Source organism: Protopterus annectens, chromosome 8.part0, assembly GCF_019279795.1.
Source record: "Protopterus annectens isolate FY-2018-M chromosome 8.part0, PAN1.0, whole genome shotgun sequence".
NCBI classification, from domain to species: domain Eukaryota; kingdom Metazoa; phylum Chordata; order Ceratodontiformes; family Protopteridae; genus Protopterus; species Protopterus annectens.
In genome coordinates, this window is record NC_056741.1 from 380,292,031 (window position 1) to 380,313,020 (window position 20,990).

Below are 20,990 nucleotides of genomic sequence, written 5' to 3' on the forward strand. Positions count from 1 at the left end.
GTGTAACCTGCTTCTGTTGTTAATGTGATATGTTGCTACTTGTGCTCTTGCTACTGTGTGGTTTCTGTACTTCACTAGTCTGCTGTAAGATCAAGTCTGCATATGAAAATAGCTAGCCTCATTTCCCTGATTCCAGCCTTGCCACCACAACTAAATAAACAGATTCAGACGTACTGATTTAAATGCACAAATTGCCGTAGTGAGTACTCATAGCACAATTATTACATTACACAAAAATCAGGAACTGCCCGTATACAGCATTTACTTCACACAATATGGATACACATACTGACAAATTAAGAACACTGAATTAAAAGCGTAGATTTCTGCAGAAAAAGAGCTTTAAAACAGCATGATACATACAAAACATAATACTTATTTCACAGTAGTTTAACATATGCTGTGAAAACGCTTTAGAAAGCATTGCTCTGCATTTTGGTAATGGTTGACTGTGGGATCCAACAAAAAAGCATAGTTTAGAAGTTGAAGTGATAGTAGCACATTATCTCTGTGGTGAAATATGAATTGCATTACAAGACTTTATTTATTCCTAGGGAACTGTAGAACAAAGCAAAACAGATTAGGACATAACTTATGTAGCTCCTTATATATAGTGTTCCTCAAACGACAGAGGCAAGAAAAACTGTTGTATTGACTAGGTAATAAAATTAGACCTGAGTACAACTTTGACACTCCATATATGCTATATCCTAATGTGCTCAGGGGCTTTACCCAGAGATTATAAATGATTGGATGGTGTGTATTATGTGTTTACATGTAATTATAGCTTGTTAGGGAATGCATTCTACTGATGATGCCTTAGTGACTTCCTAAAGCATTTTCATCATTAGTACATAAATTATTTTGGCCACTATATATTTTATTTTATGTGGGTGAGCATGTTTTATTACATTAGTTATAGATACGGAAAATGTAACACTGCTTTCCAACTGTTGTGTAGAATAAGGCAATAAGAGAATTGCTAGAGAACACTAAGAATATGGAAAATCAGTACTCATTTGCTACAATTATCAGCTTGTGCCTTTGGGTAATAATTGACTGACTGTTTTTCAAATCAAAAGGCATGTACTGGTAATTATAGTTTGAAGTTTTGTAACGGATTACTGCATGATGTACCCAGAGTAATCTGCAGGGTGGTGGCACTTGAATAACCATGCCAAAGGTACTCAGAAATCATAATTCTAAGGAGGAAATGGAGTATAGCACAATATGGTAGTGTCTCAGTGGCATGCTATGTTAATATGCCCCATTGTGCAAAGCTTTGTGAAACAGGTGACAGTATAGTAATCAGTTGTGTGGTGGGTATATGTCTCCCTACAGCCCAGCAGTGCTTAGGAGTGACACACGCTACCTTACTACTTTATTGCATCTGTGAGATTACAATACCCAATGGATGGGTGCAACACTAGGATTGCAAGAACCATAATACTACATCTATTACTGAGTCTGTGCAACCCCAGAGTGAGAATACCAAACAGGGAAGGTTGTGGGAATTATAGCCACCACAATAAGAGTGAGGGGGACCTGTCCCTTTAGTAATTACATATGTGTCTGGCAGTTGGCACTGTGTGTGAAGGCTGTGAGCTGTAGTTCTTGTGGTACAAAGTTTGATTCCCACAGCCCCCATTTGTCTACTGTGTGACCATGAGCAAAACACTTAAGCAAACAGTGCTTAGGGATAACTGGGAATTTTGGGGTAGGCTCCTTAGTGGTCACCAGAACTGCAAGCCTGGTAACAACCTATGAATCTAAGCAAGTATTCATCATCCAGAATTCAATATGAAAAGATAATCAGTATTTTCCACTTTTTGTGTGCCTTGCTGTTATGCTCTTAAAAATATGATCTCTGATTATACATGCCACAGTAGTTCAATAGCCATCTAACACTGCAGTGAGTTGTGTATTTGTACAGATGCAAAAGTATGAAACCAGGGAGTCTTAAAAAAATGCACATGCACAGTATAACACAAGATACTTGATTCAATGTATTTATTTGAATATAATAAGTGGGGTAGAACAATGAGAATCATTTTTCAGAACCTGTTCCAGAGTACATGCTCAGAAAACAGAGACAGAGCACTACATGAATGCAGTATGAATGCATGTATCACTCCAGTCATAAAGCAGACTTGCTATACATTTCAAAATGTTTGTCCACAGCCAGTGGACTATGACTACTTAAGACATCTCATAGCCTAAAAGAATGCCTTAACCCACGGAGCCTGAATGAATGATCTGATAGTATAATTAATTTTTCCAAAAAAATGCGGGTACTGTCATGGATAGCAGGTGTTTTACTTGAGCACTTGAGAAAGTCAGTGTTAGTACAATTTCTAGCATCAGATTTATACTTGGCATCGGCAGACAATTGACAAATGTCTTAAATATCCAATTTTGAGATATCTGCCTTGAATTTGCAGCATTTTTACTGCAAATGAGTTGTTATTACTAGATCATATTAATTTTATAGCTGTAGAAGTGTTAGATATAATAAATTATCTGATGGCTTCTTTTTCCCTTTTTTCATAACAATAAATGGTAAAACTTTAAACTATGTATTTCTTCTTGCTGATCCATATTATGTAGGAACTGTATTAGGTATCTGATGCTTTTGTTCAGAATGTATCATTGTTTTCAGATTACTTACCTTGTAATACAGAACTGTGATGTACATTGTAGCATATGCATCTAAGCTATATAGCAACATTGTGTCTTAGTACTGAGAAACACTCAGTCTCATCACAAATTCAGTACTACAGAAGGAATACCAAATGTGCTTGTTCAAAATCTGTGAAAAATATAAACTACTTGGAAGAGTTATATTCATCTTTAGAGTATCTACCCTTTAAAATACTTAGCCTCTCAGGACAAACTTTCTGTTTTTTTTTTATCCAAGTCTCAGTGCTTTACTTATGGCAGCAGAAATCTTTCCATGGCAGCAGGTAATGATGCCATTGTACAAGATCATGATGTCACATAGCAGAAAGGTCACAAAACCAATAAGTATAAGACACAGAAAGCTGACCTTCATGCACATAAGGCTATTAACACAGAATGCAGAACATACAAATCCCAGTATTTTGTGAGTTAACTTTGATATGCACCTACCCCAATGATGAAAGTCCACAGCTAATGAAGATGGAAAGTCAGTCACATATCACCAACCAGGAAAGTACTGCCTTTTTATTGGGATAATGAGAATTCCCTAATATGTGAAAAAGGTAATCCCAAATGGACAGGCTGCTTGGGTCACCCTTAAACTGTACGAATGAAATGTAAAGCCAGACTAAGCTTTTTATGTTTTTGTTTCAAATAAAACTGTCTTTAATTTGTGTAAAGCAGGGAGTACAGCTCAAATGATTGTATATGTGAGCACTTTATAAGCAAATGTAATTGTGTGCAATTTCAATAAATTAATTTATATTGCTGGAATGTATGTGCCTGTCTATACTTTATTCATATCAATCTGACCTGACATCTTATAGCCCACATACATACAAGTTGTGTAATGTAGATGTAAACTGTTACTGCAGATGATGGCTGTCTTATCTCTCAACTCAAGTATAACATGTATATGTACAACAGTTATTTTCTTCATGCTGTCTTACATGATTAATACAGTTATCATTTCATGGTACGGTTGAACATTATTAAGTGGTTGATTAAAGCATCATTCTACTATTCTGAATCACAATAAAACAAGTAATATATTTGACTTACATTACAATGAGATTTCACTTGTCAAGATGTAAAACCAGTGTATAATCTTATTAGGCGTGAGATGAAAAAAACTAAATATTAGTAAAAATCGGTTTGCCATCTGGTATCCCTGGGGACTTTCCTTTATTAAATTTATAAAGTCCTGGTATGGGCCATCACTTCTCTGATTATAGCTACAATAAAAATGAACCACTGCCATAACAGAAGCAGTACTGCAGATCTCAAAAGTGAGTCTAACAGCTTCCTTTTGGAAAACAGGAATCTATGCAATTGTAATATCAAGATATTTATACTTATTAAGATATGAGAAACAGCAATGCACTTCAGCGAAGGCAACTATTAATACTCATATGATATCAGTTGCTCCGAGTATAATGATAAATGTCAAACAGAGTACTAAAGTTAAATATGCATGAACTTCTTTTATGACACTGAGTACAAACTTGTTTAGGGTTCTAGATATGAATCTAAACTTGCTGCCTGACAGATTTATGTGAGCAGATCTGTTAAGTTACAATTTGTGTTTCACAGTGCCTGCTGCTCCAATATAATTTAACTGGTCTGTTTCTAAGTCCGTAATAAATATACCTGTAGAACTGTATGACACGTAATAATTCATTTATATGTAAGTTGTCATTAATGTGATATTAAACTGCATTGCACTACAGAACATTACATTTGATTTGGTGGCAAAAAGAGAAAGTTAGCATATTTAGCCTGGCACTTAAGTACATTTAACATTGTACCTTCACTCTATATCTCCATTCTCCCCCACACTTTCTCCATGTGTCCCATGCTCTATTAAATGCAAAATAAATTCATGAAATTAGTTATTTAAATAACTAAATAAATAAACATTTCTGTGGATTTATCTATATCACCCATTCTGGGTGTCATTATGTGCCCAAAAATCTGCTCCAGGAAGAAGTACTTTAACAGATCTAGTGAACATTTTGTTCCTACAGTCTGCTGCCTTTGTCCCTCCTCCCACCTCTGTCGTTCATGTTTAAAATGACCTCTGATATCTCCCTGACACAGTCTGCTGTACTCACATCATGCCTTCTTACTCCTTTTGGTGCCCTAGTGAGAAGAGCTCAACTCCCATACCCTTTGGGCATATTCTTTCCCTTCCATCCTTTGTACAATATATTTGTTTTTTTCTCTGGACTCTTTTCATCAATCTACCATCCAGGACCTGGTACAGAAGAAGCATTACCTTTTTCTTCTGTAGTTTTATCCTGAAAGATACACCCCAGCATTTAGTTTACCCTGAAGGAATATACCCCAGCATTCATTTTATCCTGAAGGACACACGCCATCATTCTGTTTGTTCTGCTTGCAGCTGCCACAGTATTTTTACTCAGCTTTTGATAATTAATTTCCGATGTGAGTAAAAACTGCAGCTTTTTCTATTCTGCTGTCATTAGTTCCACTCCTTCTAACTAATACTTCATAACAGGATTTTTGTGACTTAACAGGGGTCAGGGTACCTTTTTCGTTAGACTTATATAGGCCCTAGGGCCAATAGCCTAGTATCTACCTATGAATCTATGAACTGTGGTACTCTGATTTGTATCAAAGGAATTTTTACATTTCCATAAACTTGGCCAGCTTTCCATATCTTTTCTTTAACCATTTCTTTATCCTCCCACTACTGTTCCTACCTTTGTGTTGTCAGTGAAGTGGGTGAACATGTCCAGTAATCCTTCCTATACATCTTAAATCAAACACACCAATCAGCATTGCAGTCAGTGAGTCAGTGCCACCCCTTTTGTATTCCTAGTAGTCACTTCCCTTTCATGACATCATCTCTCTTATCACAACCTTCTGTATCCTACCCTTCAGTCATGTACAGTCTATTTCCTTAGTCTTGGGCCTAACCCTAACCACACAAACTCTGCAGTTTTCCTGGCACCCTTCTGTATGGGAATGAGACAGAGGCCTTGTTGAAATCCAGGTAAATCACATTTTTTACTAATCTGCTGTCACTTTCGTATAGAACTTATTCATAAAACTATGTCAGGTACAAGTGACAGCTCCTCTTCTGCTCAAAAACCCATATTGTTGCTGCCTTGAGCTTTTTGTCTCTAGTAAGACAAACAGGACTTGTTTCATTGCTTTTCCTGCCATAGCTATTGTGCTAATAAGCCTGTAGTTCCCTAAATGTTCCTGCTTCCCCATACAAGGGTACCACTCTTGCCATTTGCCGATCCTGTGGCACTTCAGCACTCACATGTGATCTGGCAGGGGATCTGTCAGCACACTGGACAGATTACTGAGGACATTATGAAGCAGCTAAGGTGTCACCATGCCTCAACCTTCCTTAGGCAGCTAGTTTCCTCTCCACTTTGTCCCATTTCTATATCGATGCTCATATACTGTTATCCCTACTCTGCTTTGCTTCCTTCATATTATAGGTTTATTCCTTCCCTTCCTTTTTTTAATGACTGCATTGAAGTTTTCATTCATTATTACTGTTTTTTCCCTGTCTTCTGTGATTTCCTTCTCCCTTTTCCTTTCACCTTCTACTTGCCATGTGTTCCCCCCTTCCTTTTTTGTTTTAAATCTCGATTCAGAAATTTAGCAAGTTGTGATCAATATGTGAATACACGCACAGTTTTATAACTTAGAGAGTTTCAGTAAATTTTGTTCCAATTTTTAACAGAAACACATACATGCGCGCACACACACACACACACACACACACACACACACACACACACACACACACACACACACACCTCGCACACACACCTTTACAGGCTAAAGTAGAATTGTTAAAATCCTTCTGGCTGGAAAGGTATTATGTGGAGTGACTATGGAATTGCATTGCAACACAGCTGTGAGAACACTATGCAGTCAATGAGACATGGTTTAAAACCATGGAGAGCACACCAACAGTGCTAGGTTATAATGCCATCCACACATTTAGGCCAGTTATGTCACAGGGAGGGACTAAAGGAGGAGGTGTCTCTATTTACATCAAAGATAAATATACTTCAAGGCTGGTCAAACAGGACAATGCACTTGAGCTGCTCCATGTTCAGATCACCATAGGTAAAATCCAATACCACTTCCTTGTAAGCTATAGGTCCCCCTCTATGACCCAGGAAACCCATACCATGTATTTAAACTTATTAAAAACACTAGCCATCCAACCCAATACCTTATAAATGGGTGACTTTAATTACCTCACCATTAACTGGAAATCCTATATGACACCAAACGTACATGGACAGAGATTCCTGGATTTTGTAAACACAAACTCCCTGGACCAGATAGTCAATACACCTACCAGGGGTGAAACCATACTGGATCTGGTCCTCACTAATATGGGAGAGTGCTGCACACTACTCAGAGGTGATCTATGCCTGACATACAAAGCCATGTCTAACCCAGAATTAATGGACATGCTCCACCTCAAAAAATCCAAATCCCTTAGAGCTACACGCTCCAGGGGCTTAAACCTCAGCACAAAAATAAATAGGACATGCTGGAGGGACAGATACATTTCCCAGAGTCTCCCATCACTCTGGAATAGAATACCAATTCATGTTAGACATAGCCCCTCGCTGACACTCTTAAAGTGAAATCTGGACGTGTGGATGGGAAATTGCAAATTCACCCCTGGGATCTCTTCTGTGTCCCTGCTCGACAGAGGCACAGTAAACTAATCTTAAAGGGCTACCTTCTGTGACCTACTATACAGAGGCACAGTAGGCTAATCTAATAGGGAGGCGAAAGTCAAATACACTCGGGCTAGGCTTATAAATGCCCTAGGGCAGATAGCCTAGTATCTACCTATGAACCTATGAACCTATGAACACCCCCTACTGTAATGCCTTCCCTGGTAAGGTCAGACCACAAAATGGTCTTCTTTGAAGTAAAAATAAAACCTGGATACCCAGCTAAACCTGGACTATTCAGGAACTATTCTAAGGCTAACCTCCTGCTATTAAGTGAGAACCTGGCAAAATTTCAAGCCCCCATAAACACTGAGAACACTGCTGCCTATGCAGAACTGATCACAGAAACCCTGTACAGCATGTTAATAGTTGCATAGAGGCAGCTGTATCCACCAGGAAGAAGTACAGAACTAACTCAAAAAACAAGCCATCCTTGTGGAATCACAAAATCAGTAGGCTGTATAATAGGTGGAAGAAAATCATGGCAAAAATTAGGAGGTGCAGCCCCAGCAGGATAAAAGCACTCTCATCAAATTAAACAAACAACTCAGAGGATAAATAAAGTCTACCAAAGCCAAAGTTGAGGTAAGTTTGGCTTCCCAGGCTAAGGACAACCACAAAGCATTCTTTAGCTATGTCCGCATCCTCAAAGGCAATACACAATTGTGTGCAGTGCTCATTGTAAATGGAGCCACCTATACTGAGCCAGAAGACATAACAAACCTCCTGGCTGATAAATTCAGCTCCGAATTTACCCCTCTCTCCACATCAACCTTCCTTCAGGAAATATCATCAAATATAACTCCCCCTACTATCACTAGGGAACAGATTATTAATTCTCTCTCTAAGACCAAGAACACAGCATCAATGGGCCCAGACAATATCCCAGGATGCCTTTTAACTAGCATGAAACATGACCTATCAGGGCCTCTGGAATTATTATTTAACTGTAGCCTCCAACAGGTTTCATGCCTCATTAATGGAAAAAGGCAACACAACAGTTATCTCTCTGCACAAAGGTGGGCCACCTACAGACCCTGGAAGCTACAGACCCATGAGTCTCACTAGTCTTATATGTAAAGCCATGGAAAGAATTATCCTGGAGATGATCAATAGAGATATAGTAAACCTCCAGACACTGGACCCAACCAAGTTTGGTGTTATCAAGGGCAGATCATGCCTACTCAACATGACAGACATCTTTGAGGCATTTGACACAATACTCCACTCAGGCATTGTTGAAAAACTCAAGAGGTTAGGTACAAACCCATATATTACCTAGTGGATAGCCAACTGGCTCACAGATAGGGCCCAGAAAGTTAAAATTGGGGGGTCTACCTCTACAAAGAGGCCAGTCACAAGTGGAGTCCCTCAGGGATCAGTTTTTGGACTGTTCCTTTTGGGCATTTACTTCTCAGAAGTCAAAGCCAATGCTAGTGGTCACAACTTAGAAACAAAGGTATGACATCTAAGTCCAAGGAAGTCATTGTTCTAATGTATTCAGCATTCATCAGACCTATCATTGAGTACAATGTCCCCTTTGGTATGTACCTAACCAAGCATATCCAATAATTGGAATGTCCACAGAGGTTCCTCGCTAAAAGAACACAGGGCATAAGTAAAATGTCCTGTGCAGATCGCCTCAAGGCCCTATCCCTGTATTCTGTCTCCTACAGGCTTTTGAGGGGAGATCTATGCTTGGCATACAGGGTATTGTCAGACCCCACTCTGATGGGCCTCCTGCATATCCACAAAACAAAAACACCAGTATTACCCATTCTAAAGACTTAAACCTTGCCCCTTACCTATGATATAAGTAGGTCCTGCTGGAGAGATAGGTATGTATCCCAGAGACTACCACGTCTATGGAAGAGGCTTCCCATCCATTTGAAGCAGAGTTCCCCCTAAACGAATTCAAGTGCAACTTGGACAATTGGATGGGAAACCAGATTTTCATCCCTGGTTTGGCACCTATGTCTTTAATGGACACAGATAACCTGTAAATGGTTCATCTCCCAACCCCCTGCTTATACTTATCAAGGGTATCAGAACTTGTCAGAGATTTGGGATGCATGGCTAGGCTTAAAAAGGCCTTTGTGGTTGTTAGCCTAGTAAACACCTATGAACCTGTGAACCTATGATGTAGATTTTTGCTTTGCATTTGACATTATTAAATTAAGTGCTATTGGTGTTATGTATCATCTAGACAGAACTAATCTTTGTACATTCTACTTGAGACTACCAGGGCAGGTTACATCTGACTGCCTGCCCTTTGTTAATGCTATTTGTAATAGTGCTAAGATTGTCCTTAACCTTCCTTCATTGTCCATCTTTAATTCAGAAAAGGTGTAAGCAATTAAGGGGTGAGTCCCCTTATAAATGCAATCAGGGAAAATACTAAACAACCACAAGAACAGCCATTTTCTTTATTTTAATGTTACTGGGATTACCCGTACATGCACAATGCAATATCTTGCTTAGCATATAGTTATTCAAATAACTTGATCATCAGCTGCTTGATATAGTACCCCTTTCTCCTTGAAAAACTTCAGACTGAACGGATATTCAGAAAAAAAAATATTGCCATAGTACCATAAGCACTTTTGCTGGTGATCTCTAATGGCACTATGATGATACTAAGTGATTTAGAGATGTGAAGGAATCATAGTGAGCAAAAGCTCATTAGTGGCACGTTTGCATGTCTTTTGAAACAATTAAGTGTTCAATTTACTAGTCCACACAATGATATTGTACAGGTGTTTGTGCAATAGACAGGCACACACACACACACACACACACACACACACACACACACACACACACACACACACACACACATACACACACACACACACACACACACACACATACACACACACACACACACAGTACTTGACTACTTATCTTATAGCCAAGATGTGGAACTCCCTTCCATCATCTCTTTGTAGGATTGCCACCTTTTCAAATGCCCAAAGTGGGACATTTTTTGTACAAACGTCAGATTTTGCAGGCCGAAAAATACTCATGGCCATCACAAAGGACAGTACTTCACTTTTTTGCCTAAATAAAAGCTTATTCTTGTAGTATTTTAGTTGCTTATTCTGTTTCTTATAACATTTAGGTGTTTCAGATACAGAATAACTGTTTTATGCAACTATTACATAAAATATAGGAAATACTTTTGTCCTAAAATCTCAGGACATTTGCCATTTTTACAATTTGTGGGCCTGCCTTCGTTGAAGGTTGGGTGTCGAGCTGGCACCTCGACATTTTGTAAAAATCTACTGCCAATCATTAGCGGACCGGAGTTCCGCTGTGGCGACCCCTTACTGGGAAAAAGCCGAAAGACAAACAAACGTTTGCAGGACACAACTGCCCAAAGAGGGACTGTCCCTCGCAAAGTGGGACAGGTGGTAACCCTATCTCTTTGTGAAATCACTAATCTCCAGTAATTGAAATATAAATCAAAACATCACCTCCTCAGTACTCCTTCTTTCTACCGCTCTACTTCACCAGGCTAATCATCCTCTCACACTATCACTAATTATTTCATTTTTGGAAATTTTCCTGTACTTTTTGTCATAGAAAAGATGTTTTACTTCAAAAAACTAAGCCTCTTTTCTTTATCCTTCTTTTTTGCCCTTTGATAAACACCTGCTCTGTTCCAGTACTCTGTTCTTCATCCACTAATTTTCTCCTTCCTCATCTACCTCTACTTTCTCAACTCAACTGTACTATTTCTGTCGCTTTGCTCCACATAGATTGTGATACAGCTTGTCTTGGAATCCCTCTCCCATGCTCTTCTGATCACAGTATATTGCTACAAGGCTGTGCACAGGGCTAAATCAGTAGCTACTTGTTGGGGTCTTTATGCCACTGTAGCACTAAAGTAGTCGGAATCATTCCCTCATAATGCTCTAAGCAATCCTGCTTGAAACAAGATAGCACACTGCATTATGTATTTCTGAATACCTACCGAAGTCTATCCAAATTCAAGTCAGATAGCAGACTGGTTAGGCCATATAAAATGGAACTTTGAACTTGAGGTACACCATGATATGTAAACAATTATATGCCAATGTGTCCCATAGAGTTCTGTTTTGGAGCGTCATCTCTTCAACAACTATTTGTCAGAAATCTCAAGTGAAAAGCCATTTTCTTTAGCATTTATTTGTCAAACATCTAAACAGAAAATAACTTTTTTTACTATCACATATGCTAATATTGATAAACATGTAACTAATATAGGCCATTACATTAATGTTCAGTATGCCTAAATGTTTAGATTGATACAAAGGAATTACGTGGCACTTAAGTTAGCAAAACCTAGTTAATGGCATTTTGACTCAGGAGGTTTGAAATGATGCACATTATACTATCTAAACTGGGAAAAGGTGAGACTCTTTGAAGATTTAGCTGTAATAATTGTAACAGCCCTACTTTAAGTCACACATAACCATGATTTATAATGAAAACAAATAAATAAAAAATAAAACAGAACAAAATAAAACAAATTGTGCAGGCAGGTGACAAAAAAGGCTACATTGTTTTTACAAGGCTGCCTTGCCAATATAAATACCATGAATGCTGTTCAATTAATCATGTTGTGGCAATAAATTTATTGTTTAGAACATGATTTGACACCTTACTAAGATTACATAAGAGCAAATCTAAAATGGCTGACAACTAAGAGTAAATTAAATGCAAAGAAAAACAATACTTTTCTGCTTAGGTGTTACATTTTGGGATATATTTAATTATAATTTACACACTCTTAACTGACAAAAATAATGCAACAATCTTTTCATTACTGAAATAGTTCAGTTACATTTTAAGCATACTTCTCATTGCCTCATGTTGTAACACTCATTTATTTTTTCACATAATAGTATTCCATTCATTAAAAATGTGTAATAAAAGCAAGGTCAAAGCACAATGGTCAGCTGTTTGTATGTTTATAAATGCACAATTCTAACAGTGTTGTTTGTTCACTCTGCAACTTTCACAAACAAAGCCCAACTGTTCTCAGTTGTCTCAGTCTTAAAATAAGCACAAATATTCCTTTCAGCCTAGCTTGCTTTCTCACGAAACACAAATATCCTTTCCAGCCTAGCTTGCTTAAAAATATTGTCTAAAATAATTCTACTAAAAAATCCATTTTTAACACTTACATTTTTAGTATTTCATCCGGTTAATAAAAAGTTATGAGGCAATGAACTGCGTGCTCACATATCAAAAATCAAGAAATTCTGGCATGTTTACTGGTTTATTAAAAAGATATATAAAAATGAAAAAAAAAAATCCTTGTTATTCTCATGTTGTTAAATCTTGTTTATCCTGTCAGTAATTTTACAAATATTACTTTTACAATCCTGTTAAACAATTTTATAAGAGTTATCTACAGTTGTTCTCTATCTTTTATTATGTTGTGGAATTTTTCTCCTCGGGTCTCTACACAGTAAAGACATGCAGGTAGGTGCAAGCATGTGTGGGTGTGCCTTCTTTGAAAGTTGGGCACTGGGCTGGCAACTCGACACCGTAAAAATTCACTGTCAGTCATTAGCAGACCGAGTTCCACTGTGGCAGCCCCTAACCAGGAAAAGCCGAAAGAAAGTATTTATGTTTTTTTTATTTTTTAACTGAGTTATCCAGTTGGGTTGAGGATCATTTGTAGCCTCACAGCAAGAGGTTTTCCTGTTCGATTCTTGGCTGGAGTGCGAGGAGTGCATTCTGTGTGGAGTCTGCATGTCTTCCTCGCGGTTGGGTGGCGTTCAAAAGACATGCGTAAATGGGCGTGCCTTCATTGAAGGTTGGACGTCGAGCTGGCACCTTGGCGTTCTTGAAAATCTACTACCAATCTTTAGCGGACCGGAGTTCCATTGTGGCGACCCCTAACCGGAAAAAGCTGAAAGACAAACAACAACAACAACAACTGTGGGTAAAAGGTCAGCTGCAACATGAACTTTAGGGTGTTCACTAATAGTAATCCAATACTTTAGGGAGCTCATTTAATCTTAATAGAGCTAGCAAGCTCATAAAAATGATTTACAGCATCTTATCTTAGTTTTCCATCACTTGCCAAATTGTGAAACTTAGTATTTGATCTAGGGGAAAAGGATAGAATTTTAGTTATGGAACATGATGTTTTATAATTTCCTTTATTACAGGAAACCTACACCTTTTTTAATTCCAGGCATAACACAGGTGCAGTGGGCACTGATTTATGAAATTAGTGGACAGAAGTTTTTTTTTTTTTCAAATGACAAGCTGTTACTTGCAGGTTACAAATTAAGGTTTCCTTATTCTAGTGACTGACACTGGTACACTGGGCATCAACCAGTGCCATTATAATATCACTGTCATTTTGTCATTGGGCATATCATTTCAGTAGCATTATATAGGAGCTTGGGTGGGCTTGACACAAACTTTTCCTTCCTTCTTCTGCAGTTTATGGGATGGATATCACTGATACTGAGAGCAACGATTGCCTCAGGGTCTGTGATATGTCATGGGTATGTGGTGGCTGCACAGTCAGTGGATGGAGTGGGTGGTTTTATTATTGTTCTTGTAATTATAACTATTACTGTTATTATTGTTGTTAGTAGAGCACAGCAATGGACAACTTTCATATTCCACAGTTCCATGTCACTATGTGATAATTCACCAGTGTGGAAAAAGTACAAGCAAATTGCACCCCATCAATGTCTCTTAACAAAATGGATATCATGTTAAAACCTGATGTAAGCTGCTCTGCAGAATTTACACACGCACACACACACACACACACACACACACACACACACACACACACACACACACACACACACACACACACACACATACACTATTGCACTGTGGAGTTGCAGATACTAACATCAAGGTATTGATGGGACAGATAATATATTAAAAGCCTGGAATGGTATGTACAGACTACTGAAAAACAAAATAGAGAAGAAACCACACAGTAGCACAGAACGAAATGATAAAGCGCTTTTCATTTATTCCAATAAACAAACTTCTTCAGATCAAGAAAAACAAAAAGTCACAGCTTAAATACTCTCTGGGCTAATACGTACAAAGTCAATTAACTACTTAAGGTGAAAGCTGACTTACAAGACACGCCCTGTTTGCAAACACAACTAGACTATAAACTGCTTTTAAAGTAAAAGCTAAAAATCCAAATAGTCAGACTAAAAGTACAACTAACGTTGTCTATAAAAATGTGTAAATCTAGCCTACTACTAAGCTATTAAGGTAAAGAATAATTACAAGTGCATAAAAACTCCGCAGGTGTTTGTAAAACTGAGTTAATACAAATACCTATGTTAGTGCACTAAACTGTGTATGTTGAAGCACATCAAGTGTGCTGAACATAATTGGTAATAAGTAAAGTATCAAGATAAAACTACAAATTCTCAGCAAAAAATACTCAGCAAAAAATACACATAAGGTCACTGAACCAAGGTGCTCAAGAGCATTAGAATAACTGAGTTGTGCTAGTCTAGAAGGTAACCTGAGACAGCCTAATTGAGGCTCCTAAGTTTAAGAACACTACTTAAAGAACAGCTCTCATTCAGACCTGGTGAACTGTATGCGTTGAGTCTAATTTGCCAAAACAGCTCTCGCTCTTCTAACTTAAGTGGGAGAGGAGCACCCCTGAAGTCCTGTGTGATCTGGTCAATAATCAAAAATTTAAACATATGGTTGGGAAAAACTGAAATGTGTTTTGCTAGTGCATTATCAAGTTTCTGCTTCCTGATCGCATAAGTATGTTCATAAATGCGGTCACGTAGGCGTTGTTCTGTTTTGCCCACGTAGAAAGCTGTACAGGTTTGGCACATAGCTAAGTAGATCACCATTCTTGAGTTACAGTTAGCTCTTAGGTTCAACTTGTATTCGTAATCGTGAACTTTAAATCTATTGGATTCCAAGATGTATTGACAAAAATGACACGCCTGGCATTTAAACATGCCAGCTGTCATTGGTTTTTTTGATATTATGTCGTTCAAGGAGGGATTTGAGGTTTTTTGCCTTTCTATAAACAACCAATGGGTGATTACCAAGTTTTTGGTGTACTGTGTTGTCCTTTTTGAGTAAGTCCCAATTTTTACGTAGTGCCTGAACACAGTCACTACTATTGAGACTGTATGTTGTTATGAATGTGACACCAAAACATTCAGAAGGATGCCTACTTGTGTGGACATTTACTAAGTCTGTGTTTGAGGATTCAGTGTCATTCATAAGAACCAATTCTCTATTCAAGATTGGTTTATAAAAATGACACTGACGCTTAGACGACACTTCTTCTATAATAGTGTCTAACATTTCATGTGGGTAACCCCGTGTAAAAACATATTCCTTAGGTGTCCACATTCATTGGCAAAATCACTATCCAATGTGATAATGCGGGCTGCCCTCACTAGCTGACCTTTGACGATCGCCCGCTTCTGATGAAAAGGATGACAACTTGTGTAGTGCAGGAATGAGTTGGAGTACGTTACTTTCCTATATATATTCAGGAATGAGTTGGAGTACGTTACTTTCCTATATATATTCAGGAATGAGTTGGAGTACGTTACTTTCCTATATATATTCAGGAATGAGTTGGAGTACGTTACTTTCCTATATATATTCAGGAATGAGTTGAGAACGTTACTTTCCTATATATATTCAGGAATGAGTTGGAGGACGTTACTTTCCTATATATATTCAGGAATGAGTTGGAGTACGTTACTTTCCTATATATATTCAGGAATGAGTTGGAGTACGTTACTTTCCTATATATATTCAGGAATGAGTTGGAGCACGTTACTTTCCTATATATATTCAGGAATGAGTTGGAGTACGTTACTTTCCTATATATATTCAGGAATGAGTTGGAGTACGTTACTTTCCTATATATATTCAGGAATGAGTTGGAGTACGTTACTTTCCTATATATATTAGCTGTATATTTGTGAAAGCTAGTGTCTTTAGAAAGTAAGATGTCCAAGTACAGGATGGCTTCAGTATGGAAACTAGCAGTGAAATTCAAAAACTGTGTAGTTGAACTAAAATAGTCCACTAACGCTTCACTCGTGGGCAAGTCACCGTCCAGGAGGATAAAAATATCGTCCAAGTAACGGGTGTAAAAAATCACCTGGTCTTTAAATGGGCAGTTAGTGGACACGTAATCGTGTTCCCATTGTGCCATGACTAGATTGGCAACACTGGCCCCACAAGGGGAGCCCATGGCTACTCCAGTTTTTTGCAAATAAAAGTTGTTGTCAAATGTAAAAAAATTGTTAGACAAGACCAGGTCCAACAATTCATGAACCAGAACCAACTCATTCCGACTACTACCATTAAATCTCACTACCATTAAATCACACACACACACACACACACAAACACACACACACACACACACACACACACACACACACACACACACACACACACACACACGCATGCACACACGCACGCACACACGCACACACACACACACACACACACACACACACACACACACACACACACACACACACACACACACACACACACACACACACATACACTATTGCACTGTGGAGTTGCAGAGCAGATACTAACATCAAGGTATTGATGGGACAGAGAATATATTAAAAGCCTGGAATGGTACAGACTATACAGAGTCTGATATAACTGATTTGTCTTTCTCCAATTACCAGATACTACCATTGATGAGATAATGGAATGGGAGTTAACATGGAGCTCTACAATATCAAAGGCTGTTCAGGAAAATTAAATACTCTATTCAGGTATGAATGGTTAACCATACAGCCTATATTTGTTTGATATAAAGAAAGATATCTAAAACAATTCTTTATCTTCTGGGAATTATCAAACCCATTTCTAATGTCAAATTTCCTGTGCTGGGAAAACATTTTGCACACAGATTAAGTAACTGATAGGCACAAAAAAAGTTTCAGATTACCACATTATTAGTTATATAAAAAATGAGGCTCACAGACAGCTATGCAAATCTGAGATGACTGCAATATGCAGACTCAGCATAAAGAAACTGCAGTCCTCATGGAAAAAATATATGCAGCCCTTTCAGTATCAGTCTAAACAAATGTGCAAATCTGTCAAAATATAACCTATTCAGCGGAGTTCTGGATTGTACATATGAAGGGCAGGGCAGCTCCTGTGGAACTGTGTGCAGGGGTGAGTGCCCCAGTACCTGGCACAGTACATTTTTTTAAAGTGTAAGTCAGCAACAGGTAGGCTCAGTATTACTTTACTGACTTCCAAGGACCTCAGAGAAATATTTTTAGGTAAATCAGGAGAGTCGGATTGTAAATCACCATTGAGGACGTCAGTCAGGTAATGGGGGAGCAACCCAGGAGCACTGTCTGGTTAAGCAACTTGCTCAAAGTCACACAGTCAGGTAAACAGTAGGCAACACAGGAATACTGTCTGGTTGAATAACTTCCCCAAAGTTGCACAGCAGACAGATGGAGGTAGGTAGAATCAAATCATGTATTGTTTATTGCAAGCAGCAGCTCACTAAGAGCTTAGAGCCTTAATCATCTGCCAGACCTTCATTAACTACATCTTCTGTTAAGTCACAGACATTATGGTCAGTCATTAATGCCAGAAATAACAGTTTCATTGGTTTTGTTGTTCAGAAAATGTACATGGATGCAGAACCTGTTGTTCTGTTAACTTTTATGTGAATTAAAGTATGTTGCCTCTTATCTGTCTCTGATTTTGCAGAATATCTCTGAGTTTGTCTTATAAGTATGCACTGTCCATTATTAACTGGTTTGACAGTCAGTGCAGAGGACTAAAGTTCTAAGCTGGTACTGAGCTTCTTCCTGTGCCCAGGGTACTGGGATTGATTCCTTATACCTTTGTTTGTCACTTAACCTAATAGTTCTCCCAGTTCCCACCTGAAAAGGGGCAATTTGTCTAGTGGGTTAATCTGGTCAACAAATAAGTAAACAATAATTCCTTTTCTGGTAAATCACTTAGGATTACAGTCTGTCAGTATTACCAGCCATTAGAGAGTCATAGTTCTGTTGTTCTGTTAAGCTGTTAAGCTATTAAGTCTCTGAGATGTTAATGTACTGCTTTCTGTAGTTTGAAGTACCTGGTTTGAATTATTCCACCTCCATCTGACTCCTATGTAATGTTTCTTTAAATGCCTCCTATGTAATTTTGAGCAAATTTCTCAGACTGTGCCCCTGAGTCACCCCTGAAAAGGGTAATTTTGACCAGTAGGGCCACTTGGTTAAAAAATATATAAAATAAAATAATATTTAAACTTATTCCTTTTTGCCTTGCATTGCAGGAATCTCTCAGTAGTGAGATGAAATAAACTTGTAGATCATAATGTATTTGTTCATTCATTTGATTGGAAGAAACATTTGTTATGTACATAGTCATACAAAGGGCTATAATTGATGATAACGTGTGTGTGTGTGTGTGTGTGTGTGTGTGTGTGTAAGTACATGATTTCTGCATCTCACATAGCTCTGCTGCAAAGAAAGGAACTGATTGTAGTAAACAGTAGTGTCATTATACAAGCCATGTTCTATGGGTAAGATACCATAGTTTCCTTATTTTGTTGAATGTTGTCAGAGTGTTTATTATTTAGCTGTTTATAACTGGACATAAGGAAGTCTGCAAATTGAATATTAATATTTTAACTAAGAATGCATTTTTAATTTAGGTTGTTTTTTGCAGGTACGCAGATGGGAAATGCATTCTGTTTGGGGTGCAAAAATCTGTCTTGCGCTTTGTGTAGATGAGTGAAGTTACGCTTTTTGCAGCGACTATTTGATTCCTTCAACTAATTCTGTGTGACTCTGACCAAATCACTTAACCAGACAGTACTCCTGGGTTGCTCCTGTCTAGTGGGCTGTCGCAGGCTGTTTGCAAATGTGTTACATATTAATCTTTTGAATTCCTGCACCCTTCACATTGCCACTGATTATTTTTTTAACATAAACTATTTGACTATGACTCCCAGCAGGCCTGTTGTAGTTTAACTTGTTTCTAGATGTGCTTTCAATACATGTGAGTTTTAAGGGAAGGGAAGCTTACTTTTTTGCTTATCCAACGTCTGTTTTCAATGTGAGAGTGTTTAATTTTGTTTAGCAAATAGCTGTCAGCATTTTTGCTGTAAAATTTGAAATATGTTTTAAATTAAATCCAAATCTCTGATCAGTGCAAAACAGGTACAACTTTATGTTCTTGAATTTGTGTTATGAGACTTTTTTTTCTCTTTTTGCTGAGAAACAGATGACTTTGTGCCATTCTCCCACATGTTCACAGTTTTCTCCCTTAGGCTGTATGGGTTGTTTCCCACTTAGGAAAAAACATCTGGCCAACTTCATAAAGCTCTGTCTTCCCCCAGTTCCTTCACTCTGACTGCTGACTGGCTAATCCCAAGGAGAGAAATCAGCAGTCAGAGTGAAGCTTTCTTTAGTACTTACTTGCCATCTTAACAGATGTGACTATGCTACAAGGATGCTCGTGGTAGTTTTGTAGCTAAATAACCAACTAAGATTGGAAAAGTTCCATGTTGCAGTTGCTGCTGTTGTGGTTTTATTGAGCAGAATCCAATCTTTGTGCATCCCTTGACCAATAAGTTATATACTTTCAAATGCTTTGCAACTTGTAACACCAATTGTGTGATATATCTTGCTACGTGTAAAGTGTGTACCAGCTTCTATGTAGGGAAGTCTGTACGAAGGCTAAAAGACAGAATTATTGAACATAATTCTGAGATTAGGAAAGATGTAATAATGAACTCCCTAGCCAAACATGTTCAAGAGGCTGGTTCATCACAGGTATTTATCTTTAGGGTTATAGATATTATTAACAGAACTGTTAGGAGAGGTGATATAAATAACAGAGTTGAGGTTAAGTAGTATAAGTGGATTTTGCAACTCCAAGTAAATTATCCACCAGATATCAACCAAACTGCTACATTAAAACCTGTACTTAGGTTTAAACAAGTAAGTTTGAAGTAATTTGTGCTGTATCTTTAAATGCTGATTATGGCTTTTATTGTGATGCTGTTTTAATTGATTGATTGCAAACAGAATTTTATTGGCTGTGTTTGGAAGGGTATGTGTTACCCAAAACTTTGCACATTAAAGTGTTTATCGGTACGTTGCTGTGTTTGTTTTTTCTTTTTTGTTGGTTCCAATTTTATGAGTAACTGCTGCACTTTGACTCTGTTTTTTTTATTTTTACTTTGTTTGCCACAAGAGTCTAAGGCATACTGGTCATTTTATTTTGTTGTTCACAGAGCCGTATTTAATCTAATCTGTTTAAGGATGAGTTATAATTTGAGAGGAATTCTTTGTTCGTCAGAATCCAGTTTTATGTTCTATCAACAATGCGAGTTGTTTATGTGCTGCAACTATCTTTCAGAATAATGATGAGAATAATAGAGACTTTTACAACTTCTTGTCTCATTGGAATGGAAAGTGGAAAAATTTAAGATGTTACAGTGGCAATGTCTTAGTTTTCTTGCTTACTTGGAGCTGGGGATTGTGCCGCGGGGGTTGGGGATCCTTAAGATGC

At 37.9% G+C, this 20,990-nt stretch overlaps 1 protein-coding gene across 1 annotated transcript in view; it reads left to right on the forward strand.

Moving 5' to 3' along the window:
• LOC122808817 overlaps positions 1-20,572 on the forward strand; it is a 57,098-nt gene extending 36,526 nt beyond the window's left edge. Inside the window, exon 2 of the mRNA XM_044079880.1 lies at positions 19,140-20,572. The gene's annotated coding sequence lies outside the window, so the exon portion shown is untranslated. The remainder of the gene's footprint in view (positions 1-19,139) is intronic.
• The last annotated feature ends 418 nt before the right edge of the window (positions 20,573-20,990 follow it).